Consider the following 15,163-nt stretch of genomic DNA (forward strand, 5'->3'; position numbering starts at 1 on the left):
TGTTTTTCTTCCCCACTCCCGCAAACGAATAAAATCAGTTGGGCTCTCTGGCTGCATGCTTATTTTAAAAAAATTAAATCAAATGGTTTCGTCGTTGCTTTAGGATCCCCTTCCTACCCCTCCCCTTTCCCACATCCCCACTTAAGACGGGCGAGCCTATTTTCATTTTATTTCAACGATTTTTTTTTTTTTTTTTTTTTTAAAGCGAAAGCAGGGGGACGGCGGGGGTTGCTAAATTTATCTTCTCCAGCCACGGGGCTGAAAACACATTTACTGCGGGCGGGGGTCTGAGGGCCTGCAAACAACTCGAGCGGGCGCCCGGGCCAGGACGGGTGAGGACGGGCGCTGTGTCTCCGGGGAGGGCCCGGGGGGTGGCCGCGGCCCACAGGACATGGCGGGGGGCGGCCGGGCCCCACGCGGGCTTTCCAGCCGGGGCGGCGGCGGCGCGTGTGTGGCGGCGGCGGGCGGGAGCGCGGAGGAGGTGGTCAGAAGGGGGGCGCTGTCACGGAGACCCCGTCGCAGCGAGGCCCACTAGGCTTCCCGGCCGCGGGGCGGATGCTTCGCCGCCCCGGGGCTCCAGGGGGACCCGGCGGGCGGAGGAGGGGGCCTCTCTCCCCTTCCGCATTTTCCTGGGTCTCTCTCCCGGGCGGTGACGTGACGTGCTGACGGCGGGCCCGTGCCGGGGAGCTGGGCCGCTTTTTGTCAGCTCCGAGCTCGGCCCCTCCTCCCTCCCTCCGCCCGCCCCGCCAGCCGGAGCCCGGCCCAGTGCTCCAGAGAAAGGCCGCCCGCAGTCCCCGCCGCCGTCGCCGGCCGCCCGCACGCCCGTCCGGTGAGTCCCGGGCGCCGCCGCGGCCGCGGGGCCTAGCGCGCGCGCGGCGGCCTGCTCCCGGCCTGGTCGGCGGCCCTCGGGGCGCCCTTCGGCGCTGGGCCGGGCGGCGTGGCGCGCGGCGCCGACCAGGCCCGAGGAGGCCGCGGCTAGGCCCGGGGAGGAGCCGGCCGCCCCGAGCCGCGGCGGACGCGCGCTCGGCGAACGGCCGCGGGTTGGGGGAGGGTCGCCCGGGGGCCCGGGAGCCGGTGGAGGGGCCGCGGGTCGACGGCGCGGCCGGCGCGGGGCATCGCGCGACCGTGAGGCCTGGCCGGGAGGCGAAGGCTGCAGGCGTGAGGTGAAGGCCGCAGGCCGCCCGGGCCGATTTTCGCTATGTAAATATCGGCCGGGGGGGAGGGCCGGGGGACAAGATGGCGGCGGCTCGGCGCCTGCTGCAGGGGACGACGGAAGGGGTTGCCGGGAGGGGGAGCCGCCATCTTGAAGGCGGTGTCGGAAGAGAAAATTCCGCTACAGCTCGGGAGCGGGGGGAGGGGGCGCCGAGGGCGGGCTGCGGCGGCGGCGGCTCCGGTGACGGGCCCTGGGGGCCGGGCGCGGCTGCGTGTGCTCGCTCCCCGCCGCGGCCATTGCCCTCGCCGCCATGATGGGCCCCTGGCGCTCGGCGGCAGCGCCACCTTCCTGCCCTGCGTCGCGCAGCCCCTCGAGGGGCTGTGGCTTCCGCCGCGTTTGGACGGAGCTGCGCAGGCGGCCATCGCCGCCGCTCTGACGCCGGGGACGTGTCCTCCCTCGGCGTTCCCAGCGCCGCCGTCTTCTCCCCGCTTTCTTAGCCGCCCGAGGGCGATCGGGGCGGCGGCAGCCCAGATATCGGGGCTCCCTACGGCCAGGGGCACCCCCAGACATTTTCTTGTAAGTCACACGAAGTCATACATGGCTGTTAGGGCGCCCTCGATGCGGTTTTCCAGCCACCATTGCCTTCTCCGGTGTCTAAATAAAGCAGTAGCGATCCAATTGGCTAGGAAGAAGTTCTCACCACTCTCCTATCCAATGGGAGGAAAAGTGAAAATTCCACGGGACGAAAACGGAGGAATAGCCTTCGAAGGAGTCTTTTGAGCTCGTTTCTTCGGAAATAACTTTTTTTGGGGAAATTCCTTGCTCGAAAAAGGTGCATTTCAGCTATTCGCGATCTGTTGGTGGTATTTACTTTCTTTTTCTTTTTCTTTTCTTTCTTTTTTTTTAAGGAGAAAGGGAAAGGGCAGAAAGTTTTATTTTCTTACCGAAGGGTTCCATAATGGGATGCGGTATATATTTTTTTTTTTCGTTCGTGTGCGTATCGTGGCACTTAGGCGTCTTGGATTTGAAAAAAAAAAAATCGGAGGTGTAATTCCATCCGTTAAAGCGCCTTTGATTGCGCGCTGTGCGACTCTCCAGGAAACTCGGAGCCCGGTGCGGGCGATGCATTGTGCGGGGCGCTGAGAACGGTTTTTCAAAAAACGGTTCTTGTAATGCAGCGGGGCTGCAAGAAGTTCGTTGTTCGGTGGTAGAGGAGACGAGGTGAAGTGCACCCCAGGGCTGCGAGAGAAAGGTACAATTAATTACCGACGTTTCAGGCGGAAGAAGGGTTTCCTTGGGAACATCGGGGAAGTGTGCCTGACATTTTGAGGTTGCTGAGTGATGGGGAGGACTTGATTAGGCAGTGGCGGAGGTGGGGAGAGGACATTTCAAGGGTGTATGTTCTTCGGGAAACAGTAAGTATTTACAGTTGGGTCGGAGGAGATAGTGAAGGTGTGGGGGCGGTGGGAATTCCGGCCAGAAAAGGGTGGTGGTGGAAGAGCTTGCTTGCCTGGCTGGCGTTATGGCTTATAAACCCAGTGGGGGAATCCTGGCAGCCAGCCCTCAAGTTTCTGGGCTTTTATGTCCGCTTCGTGGTTCCATTAGACTAGGAAAAGTTTCAAAGTTGAGAAATAATGAAAGTAGTAAGTTCCTCAGCGTTTTCACTACTGGGATGATGATGAAGAATATTCAGAAGTTAAGCCAGTTTGACTACCTTTTCAATGATCCATCTATTCGATAGCTGCTCCTTTTTTTTTTCTTTCTGTTCTAACTTCTCATTTCAGATGATAACCTTTTGCTCAGCTGTTATAATTTCTCTAGTAAACAAAAAGGAAGGGGTTGCTAACTTTTTATTTACCAGGTGAAAAACACAGGACTGGCGCCGGCGATTGCTTTACCAAAGCGAGGAATGCCTCTGTAAGCATTCCCGTGGTGATTTTGAAAAGAAGTCAGTGTGGAGAAGTAGGTTAGGAGAGTCGGTTACTTGCTAAGCGAAGCCTTCTCGTGTTGTGATTAATCTTCGATGCTTATAGATGCCCCTGCGGGGGACGTGCGCCCTAGAATTTTATGATATAAAACATAAATACCCGCTAGAAACTTGGCGTTTTTCCGTTCCTAGACTGTGAGGTCAGAGTATTGATACTCCGTGTGAGAGGACGGGAGGGAGCTGGCGATTCTCGTGGTTGTCATAACGGGCTCTGGTTTCCAGCCCATTAAGAAACGAACGGTACATTGCAGGAGGCCCGCGGGTTGCTAAGGGGCTCGGCTGCTCGGTGGTAAGAGTAAACGCACACTTGGAAGAACCAGTTGCTTTCTCGCCAGCTGGGAAAGAGAGAGAATTGTTGCACGCACGGCAGCAGTAGATGTTTTACTAGCGCAAGAGTGGACGTTCCAGATAAAGATTGTCCAACTCAAGTTGTATAACGAAGAAGGCAGAGAAGTGCATAGCTTAGAAAGATTTCTATCGCAAACTGTCACGTATGAAATGCTTTTGGCGTGAAATGGACTTTGATCTGGAAAACTGACTAGTGGAAAACCTTATTACCCTATCCTATTGGATACCTGAGGTGTTGATTTTTAAGTTATGTAGATGTTTCAAATAGGTGCAAGTTTCCTTTTTTAAAAACAAAACAAAACATGCTCACAGTACGTGAAAACAATTTTTTTCCACATGACTTTTTGTAAATACTTTCTCTCTAACCCCATCTGTGTTTGTATTGTCAGCAACGAGACCGTGTATTTATTTTGTGTGCATGTATTTATTTTGTGTGCGCGTTTTAGCAATCCCAGAGTTTTTTTACTCTTAAATTCCTCAACCCGCCCTGGAAACCCCTCCGCGTTAGCAGAGATTGCCTAATCTTTTCCTTAAATCTGGATAGATGCTCATCTAATCGGAGCATTGGCGCTCACTTCCTTCCATATCACGCTCTTGTCGAGTCTCTAAGGCTTTCCTCCCTCCTGCTCTGTCCCCGCAGGAAGAATTGGCCTCCTTCAGGCCCAGCTGCTCGCCGAGCACCCCGCCCGTCCTCTGGGAGGACCTGTTAGTGAATCCGAATCCGCCGATTGCATCATCGCCTTCTCACTCCGCTGGCGCCTCTCCCTCCCCTTAAAAACATTCCTCGCTTTCTCTTGGTGCAGAAAACCTCACCTGTCTCTCTTTCTTCCACCAGTACTTCTCTTTTCGTTCCACTTATTCCTAAATTGGGTAACTGTTCCTCAGCATGTCACTGGGTGTGTCACATAAAAGTATTCTGTGTTTCAGAAACTCTGTCTTATATCATGAAGTTTCCGTCGAGGTCAGTCTTCTGTCTTTTTTTTCTCAATCTCCCCGGGTTTCAGTGTTTCATACCATGCCCACATTCTCTCTTAGTTTCTCCTCTATCATTTTCTGTTGCTTACTGACCATCGTCACCCAGGTGCCCGGCTGTCTCAACACGGCTGAAATAAGATTTATCTGGCACATAGTAAATTGATGTCCAATACTATATATTGGAAAAATAATCTTAAAAAAAAATCCAGAGCCCCTAAAACAATACCTACTCTGGTTTTCTTTCTCTTAATGGCATCATTATTTTTCCAGGCTCATTTTTCTCTGTCTCATACAGCAATGTGGACATCTTTAATTTATTAGCATTTAATATTCACCCGAGGAGATGTTTTTTAAAAAAAATTGAGTTTAGAAAGTGAGCAAGGGAGAGGGATAGACAGAAAGAAATATCGATGTGAGAAAGAAACATCAACCAGTTGCCTCCGTACTCACCCCAAGTGGGGATTGAACTTGAACCCTAGGTATGTGCCCTGACTGGGAATCGAACCCAAGACCCTTCTGTGCAAGGGATGAGGCTCCAACCAACTTAGCCACACTGGCCAGGGCTAATTTATTATATTTTAACTGTTTATATGTTTGTCATCTTTTCTAAACTCTCAATGTAGAAATAGTTTTCTTCTTGTCCCCAAGCAATACCTGGCACATGGTCATTATCTCTAAAAACAATGAATTAGTTGCTGGGTGCAGAGAGTTTTATATAGTTGAATAGTTTTCAACTATTCAAGCATCTAGTCAGTGTGTCTTTTGACGAAGGGGTATACATACTAAGGGACACCACATAAGTTGAGTAACTCTTATCCAATCCCCACTGCTTACCTATTTGCAGTTAATATAGCCAGTATATTCTTATTCCTGTGAAATTACTTTTCTAAACAATGTTTTATAAAATCCAGGAATCTTAAACTATATTTACTCCAAGGGAGGTCCACTTTAAATTATGAAATATTTCAGAATTACAAGTGTCAATTTACAAATATTTCAGAGAAGCAAGTATCGCCTAGATTTAACAGATCTTAATATTCAATTATATATTTGATTCATAACAATTTTTGTTTGTGTAAAGAAAGAAAATCTCATAGACCCAGTTAAAGAGTGCCCCTCATTCCATTCCTGTCTTTTCTTTGCCAGAAGTAACCACTGTCCCAGTTTGTATGTACCAAAAACAAGAGTGTATTGCCTTGTGTGTTTTTACTTTACATAAACAGTATCATACTGTTAGTCATTTTCTTCACCTAGCATTGTGTTTTTGAATTTTATCCATGTTGTATGTGGATCTCGTTTAGTGATTCTCAGAGTGTGTTCCAGAAGTTCCCAGGGATCTCTTAAGATTCTGCCAGCTGCATTCTTCTGTACTCTGCATGGGTGCTGTACAAAGCCTATGTTACACATGATGTCTTACATTGAACACAAGCAGTTAAGGGGATCTAGCTGGCCTCTAGTAACCTTGATTTTTAGAGGCTTGCAAAAATGTAAAATAATGCTATTCTTTTCACTATTGTATGCTATTGTTTTTTTTAAAATAGTAATGTGTTACTTATGTTGACCTAAAGTGGGTTTATTATTTTTTATCAGTTTATAACTTATTTGTAAAATGCCTCAGATTTAGTTTCTAATGTAAACATAGATAGAACCCATATAAGCAAAAACGTTTTGGAGGTCTCAGTTTTTAAGGCTGTGAAAGGGGTCTTGAGACCAAGAAGTTTGAAAACTATTGATCTAGTTCATTCATTTTATTTGTATTTCAATGTATAAATATATTGTGATCATTTATTATGCAGGGACCATTTGGTTTGCAATTTCCTATAATTCCAAACAGTGCTACGGTGAACATCCTTATACTGTACAGGGTTCTTCTCTCTCTTGGGATTATAGTAGTAGAATTGCTATATTCAGGAATCTGCATTTGTCACGCTTACTGGGAATTGTCAGATTTTGTTCTGTTTGACACTCCCACCAGTTGTGTATGAACCTCTGTTTCTCCAGACCAATGCTAAAAGATTACACTACATATTGTTTTCCAATCTGTTGGGTGTTAAGAGTATCTCATAGCTGATTTCATTTTGCATTTCTTAAATTTCCAGTGAGGTTGAACGCCCCCCCCCCCCAATCCCCACCCCCGCCCTCCTATTTATTTACCATTTGAGTTTTCTATGACTTACTCGTGCCTGTCCTTGGTCCATTTTTCAGTTGAGTTGTTGTCTTTTTCTCATTGGCTTATGGAAAGTTTTATATTCTGAATACTAATAAGTTGTAATTATACACATTGAAAATACCATTTCCTAGGTTGTGGCTTACCTTTTAGCTTTGTTTATGGAATATTTTGGGTTTTTTTGGTGTAAGACTTCTTGATAAGAAGGTAGTCTTCCCCCCCCCCCCCGCCCCCATTTATGGCTTATGTACCCCCCCTCACCCCCTTTAACCTCCAAGGTTATAATAGTGCTATGCTTTTTCATATTTAGGTCATTAATTCATCTGGAACTTTTTTTCTCTATAGTGTGATCTAATTTTTTAAAATTATTTTTATTTTTTGGTTAATCCTCACTTGAGGATATTTTTTTCCATTGATTTTTAGTGACAGTAGTAGAAGGAAAAGAGAGAGAGAGAACATTGATGTGAGAGAGACACATAGATTGGTTGCCTCCCACACATAATCCAACTGGTCCAGGGAACGAACCTGCAACCCAAGTACATGCCCTTGACTGGGAATCGAACCCATGACCCTTTGGTGTGCAGGCCAACTCTAACCATTGAGCACACTGGCCAGGGCTAATTTAAAATTTTAATTTTTAAAAATTTTTTATAGGTTTTAGAGGGAGGGGGAGAGAGAGAGAGATGCATCAATCAGTTACCTCCTACATGCACCCTGACCTTATATTGAACCCACAAACTGGGTATGTGCTCTGATTGAGAATCAAACTGTCACCTTTTGGTGTACAGGACGACACTCAACCAACTTAGCCACACTGGCCAGGGCTAATTTTATCTTTTTAATATGGATTTGCCAAGTAGTTTAGCCTTTCTCCCCACTGATTTATAATGCAACTCCTGAGGTTTACCGTATTCTCACAATATACATATCTGTTTCTAGTTTCTCTCTTCTGGTTTCATTTGTTGACTAAACATCTATACCACTCTGATTTAATAATGATTGCTTTATAATTAAATCGTAATATATGTTCTTTTTCTTCAGGTAAAAGCTATTTTCCTGTTTATTCTTGGGTCAATTTGTCAATTTCTATGAAAAACTTGGATTTTTTAATTTATTTTTTAATTTAACTTTGTATGTATTTTTTAAATATATTTTATTGATTTTTTACAGAGAGGAAGGGAGAGGGATAGAGAGCTAGAAACATCACTCAGAGAGAATCATCAATCAGCTGCCTCTTGCACACCCCCTACCGGGGATGTGCCCGCAACCAATGTACATGCCCTTGACCGGAATCGAACCTGGGACCTTTCAGTCCACAGACCGATGCTCTATCACTGAGCCAAACCGGTTTCGGCAACTGTTGGATTTTTAATGTATTTGCATCAAATTTATAGAATAAATACGTAGGTACAGATAGATATATGCTAAGTAGTGGAGCTGGGATTTGAATCTGGGTGTGCTCTATTTTTCATAAAGGCTCAATTTTCATCAGATTTTTTTCTAGATACTGTGTAATTTCTGTTATGAATAGGTTGTTTTTTTTTTTTTAGTTATTTCTATTTAGTATCTAAGCTGATGTAAAGAGAACACTATGGACATATATATTGATATATAATCCCGCTGAACTCTCATGTTACCATACTTCATAGATTTTGAGATCCAGTTTCCTCCCTTACATTTTAATATCTCTGAAATCAAAGTAGATCTTGAATTGACTGTGTCCTGTAATCAGTGTTGCCCTGGTAGCAGTCATGATATAGTTATTGTTGCCTGCACATGCACAAACTTGATCAAGACTCTTCATTTTGTCATCATTTAAATGAGTATGTGCATTGTTATGCACTAGTTATTTCAGGCCAAACAATACAACCAAAGGGAATGGCGAAGTGGGTGTCTTGACTGGAAAGAAAATCCCAAAGATAATAATGGAGCATTTTAAGAAATGCTGCCTCACTAGCACTCTTGGCAGAGGGCAATATTATTAGGAAAGTTTGAATAGTTTTGAGTAGAAAAGTAAATCATAGGACGCTGAATGTGAAGTTTTAGGAGTACCCTACCAATTTCTTTTGCTTCTATTTTTCTTTTTTTATATGCACAAAATACAAAAATATGTCTGAGTCAAAAGAATTTTCTCTAAGTCTAAAAATGAAAATTCTAGATAATAAAGTATGATATTCCTTTAATTGGCAGTGTTTTTTTCTTAGCTGTATATAAAAGAAGGATGCAACTTAAAATTGGTGGTATCTTTAGAATCAGTGAAATGTGGGAGCAATAACACATTATAATTTTGTATTTTCTAGGTAGTTGTGTGTGAATGAGGGGTTTTATTTTCCATTCATTTTGTCTCCTGTTTCTTTTTTGTTTGTTTTGTTAATCTTTACCCGAGGATATTTTTTCCATTGATTTTTTTAGAGAGAATGGAAGGTAAGGAGAGGTGTAGAGAGAGAGAATAGAAACATTGTGAGAGAGACACATGGATTGGTTGCCTCTGGCATGCATCTCGACCTGGGTGGGGATCTAACCTGCAACCCAGGTATGTGCCCTTGCCTGGGAATGGAACCCACAACTCTTGGGTGTGCGCGCCGATGCTCTAACCATTTAATCACACTGGCCAAGGCTCTTTAAAAAAAAAAAAAATAATAATTGCATTGACTACTGTCTCTAGAACAGTGTTAAATAAAAGCATTAATAACAGGCATTCTTGTCTAGATACTTGAATGGAGTGCTTCTAATATTTTATCATTAAGCATGATATTGTAGTGGGGGTTTTTGTGGATGGGGTAGATGTTATTTATTACATTCTCTTCTGCTTATTTTAAGAGTTTTCATTGTGAACAGAAGTTGATTTTTCTAATGTGTTTGCTGGATATATTGGTTTGATGGATTGCATAGATTTTTCTTTAAATTAAAAAAATTTAATTACAGTTGACATTCAATATTGTATTAGTTTCAGTTTGCTATCTTGAAAGGAGGATGTAGATTTTCTATTTTAAATTATCTTTGGATTTCCTGGATTATTGCTATGTACTTTTCCTTTTTCATGTAGGCTTTGTATTATTTTGATAACAAACAAAGTTATGCTAATTTCATATGATGAGTTTGGCAGTATTTTTTTCTTTTTGAAATAAGTTTTAATACTCCGTTCTTGAAAGTTAGAATTCATCTGTGAAACTGCTGGTGTCTTTTCTGTGAATTGATTTGATTTTAGTTTCTTTTGTGGTGGTAAGTCTTTTTATCTTTTTTTAAAAATTGATTTGAGAGAGACAGAAACAAGAAATTTGTTGTTTCACTTATTTATGCATTTATTGGTTGATTCTTGCATGTACCTTGACTGGATGTTGAACTCGCAACCTTAGTATATCAGGATGGTGATGTCTAACGAACTGAGCTACCAGTCCAGAACTTGACTTTTCAGGGAAATGTAACTTTTCAATTATATTGGTATAAGATACAGGTTTCTCTGACTTTAAAATATCTAATTTGATTAATTTGTCCCTCTTTTTTTCAGCACTGCCAGTAACTTGCCTATGTTATTAAGATTTTCAAATAGTTTGTTTCTTTTAAAAATATATTTTTGTTAATTTAAGAGAGAGGAAGGGAGAGAGAGAAAAATATCAATGATGAGAGAGACTCATTGATTGGCTGCCTTCAGCATTACCCTCACCCCCATTGGGGATCGAGCCTGCAACCCAGGCATGTGTCCTGATGAGAATCGAACCCTGACTTCCTGGTTCGTGGGTTGACAGCCACACCGTACGGGCTTAAATAGTTCTTATTGACCCTTTGTGTTTCTGCTCATTTGGTAAGATTTCTTTCCTTCTACTTTGTTTGCATTTATTCTAACATTTAAAAAATTTAAGTTGAAGGTTTGGCTCTTTAGTATTTAATTTGTACTCTTATAAAAATGTGCCTTTAAAACTATAAATTTTCCTTGAACTATTAACTGGTTGTGATGATTTTGATATGAATTGGTTTTTATTATTTAGTCTTAAATATATTGTGATTTTCATGATTTCCCTACTGCCCTTTGAATTATTTAGAACTTTGTTTTAAAATTTATGGGATATTTTTTCTTTTGGTCTCTGACATTTATTTCTAGTTTTGTTGCTTATAGTTGGGGAACATTGATATGCAAAAATTAATTGTATTTCTCTATATTAACAACAATTTAAAAATCAAGTTTATTTTTATTTTTTAGAAGTCTTTAATGTACAAAATGTATGAGTAGAAACAAAAGCAAATTAAACATTTTTATTTGTTTAGACCACGATTTAGTTCTCCATATCGACTTTACTATTCAAACAAAAGAAAGCAGGTTGCAATTTAGGGGTTGGGAAAGATACAACAAAGAAAACTTTCCTGCCATGTTTGTTTTTTTTTAAATTTTTTTTATTTTTATTAAATTATTATCTGTGTGCCATGTTTATTTTATACTGTGCTCACAGAAGGGGCTTCTTTTACTGATCCACTGTGCAGGAATTCTTTTGTATATAAAACGGAATCTGCTCCAAAGCTGAGGAGACTAGAAATGATGGGCCCGTATCCTGGTGTATTGTCCATACAATTCGAACAATGCTCCATCTACCCACTTATAATTTTTAGGGACTGCTAACAAGATTTTCTCTGGAAGTTGAACCAAAAACAATTTAAGTCCCTTTGACTTTGTAATATGCACTGGAATATGCGGACTCTGAGGACATTCAAAATTCGGTTTCTACCAGTTACCAAAACCGTCAGTCATCAATGGCCCAGTCTGGCAGGACTCCATCTTGGCGACCTAGTATTTCTGTCATTAAGCGTTTTAGTCCTTCAACTTCATCTTCTCCTGGGTTAAGTTCACCATCAGGTAATTTGAAGAAACGTGTTCCCAGTTGTAGCAGTAAAACATGGGGTAGCCAGTCCTCATTCCAATTTTATCAGATATCACCCTCATGTGTTGAAATCTGGCTGCAACAGAGCTGTCTTCAGAGAGGTGCTGTTTTATTGCAGTAGTGTAATTGATAAGAGGGTACAGGTTGATGGTGTGCTCCAAGGTGAGGGGCTTGGTCTCCTGGATGTGCTTGGTCAAAACCCTGACAGAATTTTATTAACCAGTCACCCCAATAAATTCAATTTAAAAAACAACAACACAGGATTTTTTTTTTTTGGTAGACCAGTTTTCAAATTTATATGGAATTAATGCCGCTGATATTCAATGGAGTATGCCCATTATTGGTCATGTAAGAAGCCGGTGTACTGTAAACCAGCCCCTTGCATTGTCCAGCCTGTTATTAAAAAAAAAAAAAAATGGTTAAAGGATTGCCCTGGCCGATGTGGCTCAATGGTAGATCATGGGTCCACTCACTGAGGCGTTGTGGGTTCGATTCTTGGTCAGGGGCACGGACCTGGGTTGCAGGTTTGATCCCTGACCCCAGTGGAGGGCTATGTGGGAGGCAACCAATTGATATGTCTCCCTCCCCTCTTCCACTCTCTAAAAATATCCTTGAGTAAGGATTAACAACAAAAACATAAAATATTAAGGATTTATTAAGTTACTAGAGGCCCGGTGCATGAAATTTGTGCGTGTGTGTGTGTGTGTGTGTGTGTGTGTGTGTGTCCCTCCCTCAGCCCAGCCTGCACTCTCTCCCATCTGGGACCCCTCGAGGGCAGTTGGACATTCGCCTCATGGTCCAGAATGCTGGCTCCCAACCGCTAGCCTGCCTGCCTGATTGCCCCTAACCACTTCTACCTGCCAGCCTGATCACCCCCTAACCACTCCCCTGTCAGCCTGATTGATGCCTCATTGCTCCCCTGCTGGCCCGATTGCGCCTAATTGCCCTCCCCTGCAGGCCTGGTCCCCCCTAACTGCCCTCCCTTACAGGCCTGGTGGCCCCTAACTGCCCTTTCCTGCAGGCTTGGTCCCTCCCAACTGCCCTCCCCCACCGGCCATCTTGTGTCCACATGGGAACAGCCATCTTCTGTGTTGGAATGATGGTTAATTTGCATATTATCTTTTTATTAGATAGGATAGGTACAAAACATACTGCTTACCTGCATTAGCAAAAGATAAATGTATAAGCACTCCATAATTCTGCAGTTTTCAATTTAAAATTTTTATAGTTGTTGAAAAGCTTGAAATTACATTCTTGCCAGTATTTATGATGTACAGAAAACATTGTTAGTGTCAGCACTGAGTTTATAGAACCTTACAGACCCAAAGTAATATATTTACGAAAACAATAATAGGGAGCATGTGTTCAGGTAGGTGAGGGAAAAGATTAGGGATCAGTATTAGTCAAGTTAACTATGTTGGTAATCTGGCAAGAGAGTAATTTAAATAAGTTTTGTAGTTTAAGGATATTTAAAAGTTTAAAAACTGAAAATGCTGCATTACATGAATTTTATAAACTGCTAGAAAACTAAAGAAAGCACTTATTAGCCCGAATAAAATAACTTAAAAGCGAGAAAGCTTTAATTTTTAAAAATCCCCACCCATAATTCTGCATTATCAGAAAGGTTTTTTTTAAATACGAGGAGACACATTGCTCATTACTGAGTTCAGATACTGACCTTTCTTCATCATGTACTGCATTTGCCAGAAATTACCCTTTTAAGAAGTTTTCCTCTGACAGTTTTATTTAGTTTATATCCGGTACAATGTAGTCTAAATTAATCTCCACTTCATATTAAGTCAAAACACTCTTCATCCTTTGATCACACCAAGTGCTTCAAACACTCCACTCCATCACACCTTGAACTAAAGGCGCATATTTCATTAGAGGAAAAATATAAATAGGATCTCTGTCCATAATCTCAACAGAAGTTACTAAACTTTATTTTTTAAAATTTCACTACAAAATCAAAGTGTGATCCAAAGAGTTGAGTTATATATTATGATTTACAGAATGTTATATAATGAACATGGATTGGTAAATTATTAAGTGCATTAATTAGCAACATTTCATTAAGGAGGCTATACTGCTTTAGTTAAGAAAAACTAGTTAGAAAGTGTATGCAGTTCCTAATATCAAGCTCTAATCTTAAGCAAAGGCATTGAAAGGTTTAGTGTTCATAGAATATTAATACAACTAAATTCAGAGGGTGTTTTGGCAACTTTTAATCTGAGCACGAATAGGGGCTTTGGAAAAATAAGGCTTTAAGAAGGCTTGTCATTTTAGGACCAAATTTTAATGTGTTCACCCAAATTGTTAGATTTTTTTTCTACTTGTTTGTCTTCAGATTCAACTGGTCTCTGACCTCGGATCCTGCAGCAAAGTCAGGAGCACCTTTTTTTTTTTTTTTTTTTTTTTTTAAATCACAATCCTTAAAATCTTCTGAGTAGACGCCATTCTAAGAACATTGGTTTCATTCTGATTATCAGAGGAATTATTTCTAACCCCACTGGGGTTTCAAAGTTAAGTATAGTCATCTCTGCTTGGAAATACAGAACATGTTTTTTTTTTCTGATCTGAGTGTTTATACTGACAAAACAGAAGGGGGAAAAAAAGCAGGTCAAAACTATTCGTTGCATACTTACTGATCACCTAAGTTAAATAAGGTAAGGACTCTGTCCCGTGTGGCTCAGTTGGCTGAGTACCCTCCCATGCCCAATGGTCACCATTTAGATTCCTGGTGAGGGCACATGCTCAGGTTTTGGGCTGGATCCCCAGTAGGGGGCTTGCAGGAGGCAGCCAATCGGTGTTTCCGCACCCCCCCCCCCCCCCCCCCCCGTTCTCTCTCTAAAATCAATAAAAATATATTAAAAAAATAAGGTGAGGAGACACCCTCTATTTGGGCTATAATATCTGTTAGGAAATGGGTATGTTGTTCAGTGACGGAAATATAGCAAATAGGTGTATCACGGTGCTTGGGTGAATTTTTTAGCGCACAGTGAATACTGGGAACTGCTGGAGCTTGCTGAGGCCGGGATCAAAGCAGTGCTTTGAAGGATTAGATTAGTCTGCCTCAGTACTTGGCACCAGCCCTTACTTGTAGTAAGGTTCCTAGTCATTTGTTGTGGGAGTGGCAGAAAAATGAAAGGCCAGTTGAGAGGTTATTTTTGTCCCCTGGGACAAGGAAATATGAAGCTGAGAGTAACCGGTGACAGTGGGAATAAAAGAAGGCGGGGGAGGGAGATAGAATCCTGAGAAGTTGAGGATAAGGAATGGATAAGGTCTGACAACCTGACTGAATATAAGCAGAGAAGAAAGAAAAGTCCATAGTGGTCACGTGAGGAGAAGCGGGGCTTTATCCCGCTGAAAATACTCAGCGGGCAGTCTGGTGGAAGTGCCAGGTGCTAGCCTGAGCATGTGTGTTAGGGGAATCACCTTTGTGTAAATGGTAGTTGAAACAGTGGAATGAAGAGGAAGCAGAAAACAAAAGGGCTGAGTGCACCACCGTGGGCAAGGCTATGATAATGGTGAGGGGAGGCAGAGTAAATAGGAGCCAGGAAGGTGGGAAGAGAATTAGAACTCAGTTTAAAGAAACTGAGGCAGGAGAGAATTTCAGAATTGAGGGGGATTAATTATCTGACCAACCCCAATAGAGAAAAGCT

At 42.7% G+C, this 15,163-nt stretch overlaps 1 protein-coding gene across 16 annotated transcripts in view; it reads left to right on the forward strand.

Annotated features, from left to right (window-relative positions):
- Window positions 1-15,163, forward strand: part of ZFX (zinc finger protein X-linked) — a 76,702-nt gene that overhangs the window by 39,107 nt on the left and 22,432 nt on the right. For 2 of the 16 annotated variants that reach the window (XM_045582344.1, XM_045582345.1), the window contains exon 1: window positions 9,265-10,432. The exons of 1 other annotated variant lie outside the window; for it this stretch is intronic. The gene's annotated coding sequence lies outside the window, so the exon portion shown is untranslated. 13 more of the 16 variants (XM_045582334.1, XM_045582335.1, XM_045582331.1 and 10 more) reach the window with 13 other exon arrangements.

This window comes from Pipistrellus kuhlii, unplaced genomic scaffold (genome assembly GCF_014108245.1).
Source record: "Pipistrellus kuhlii isolate mPipKuh1 unplaced genomic scaffold, mPipKuh1.p scaffold_m20_p_16, whole genome shotgun sequence".
Taxonomy (NCBI): domain Eukaryota; kingdom Metazoa; phylum Chordata; class Mammalia; order Chiroptera; family Vespertilionidae; genus Pipistrellus; species Pipistrellus kuhlii.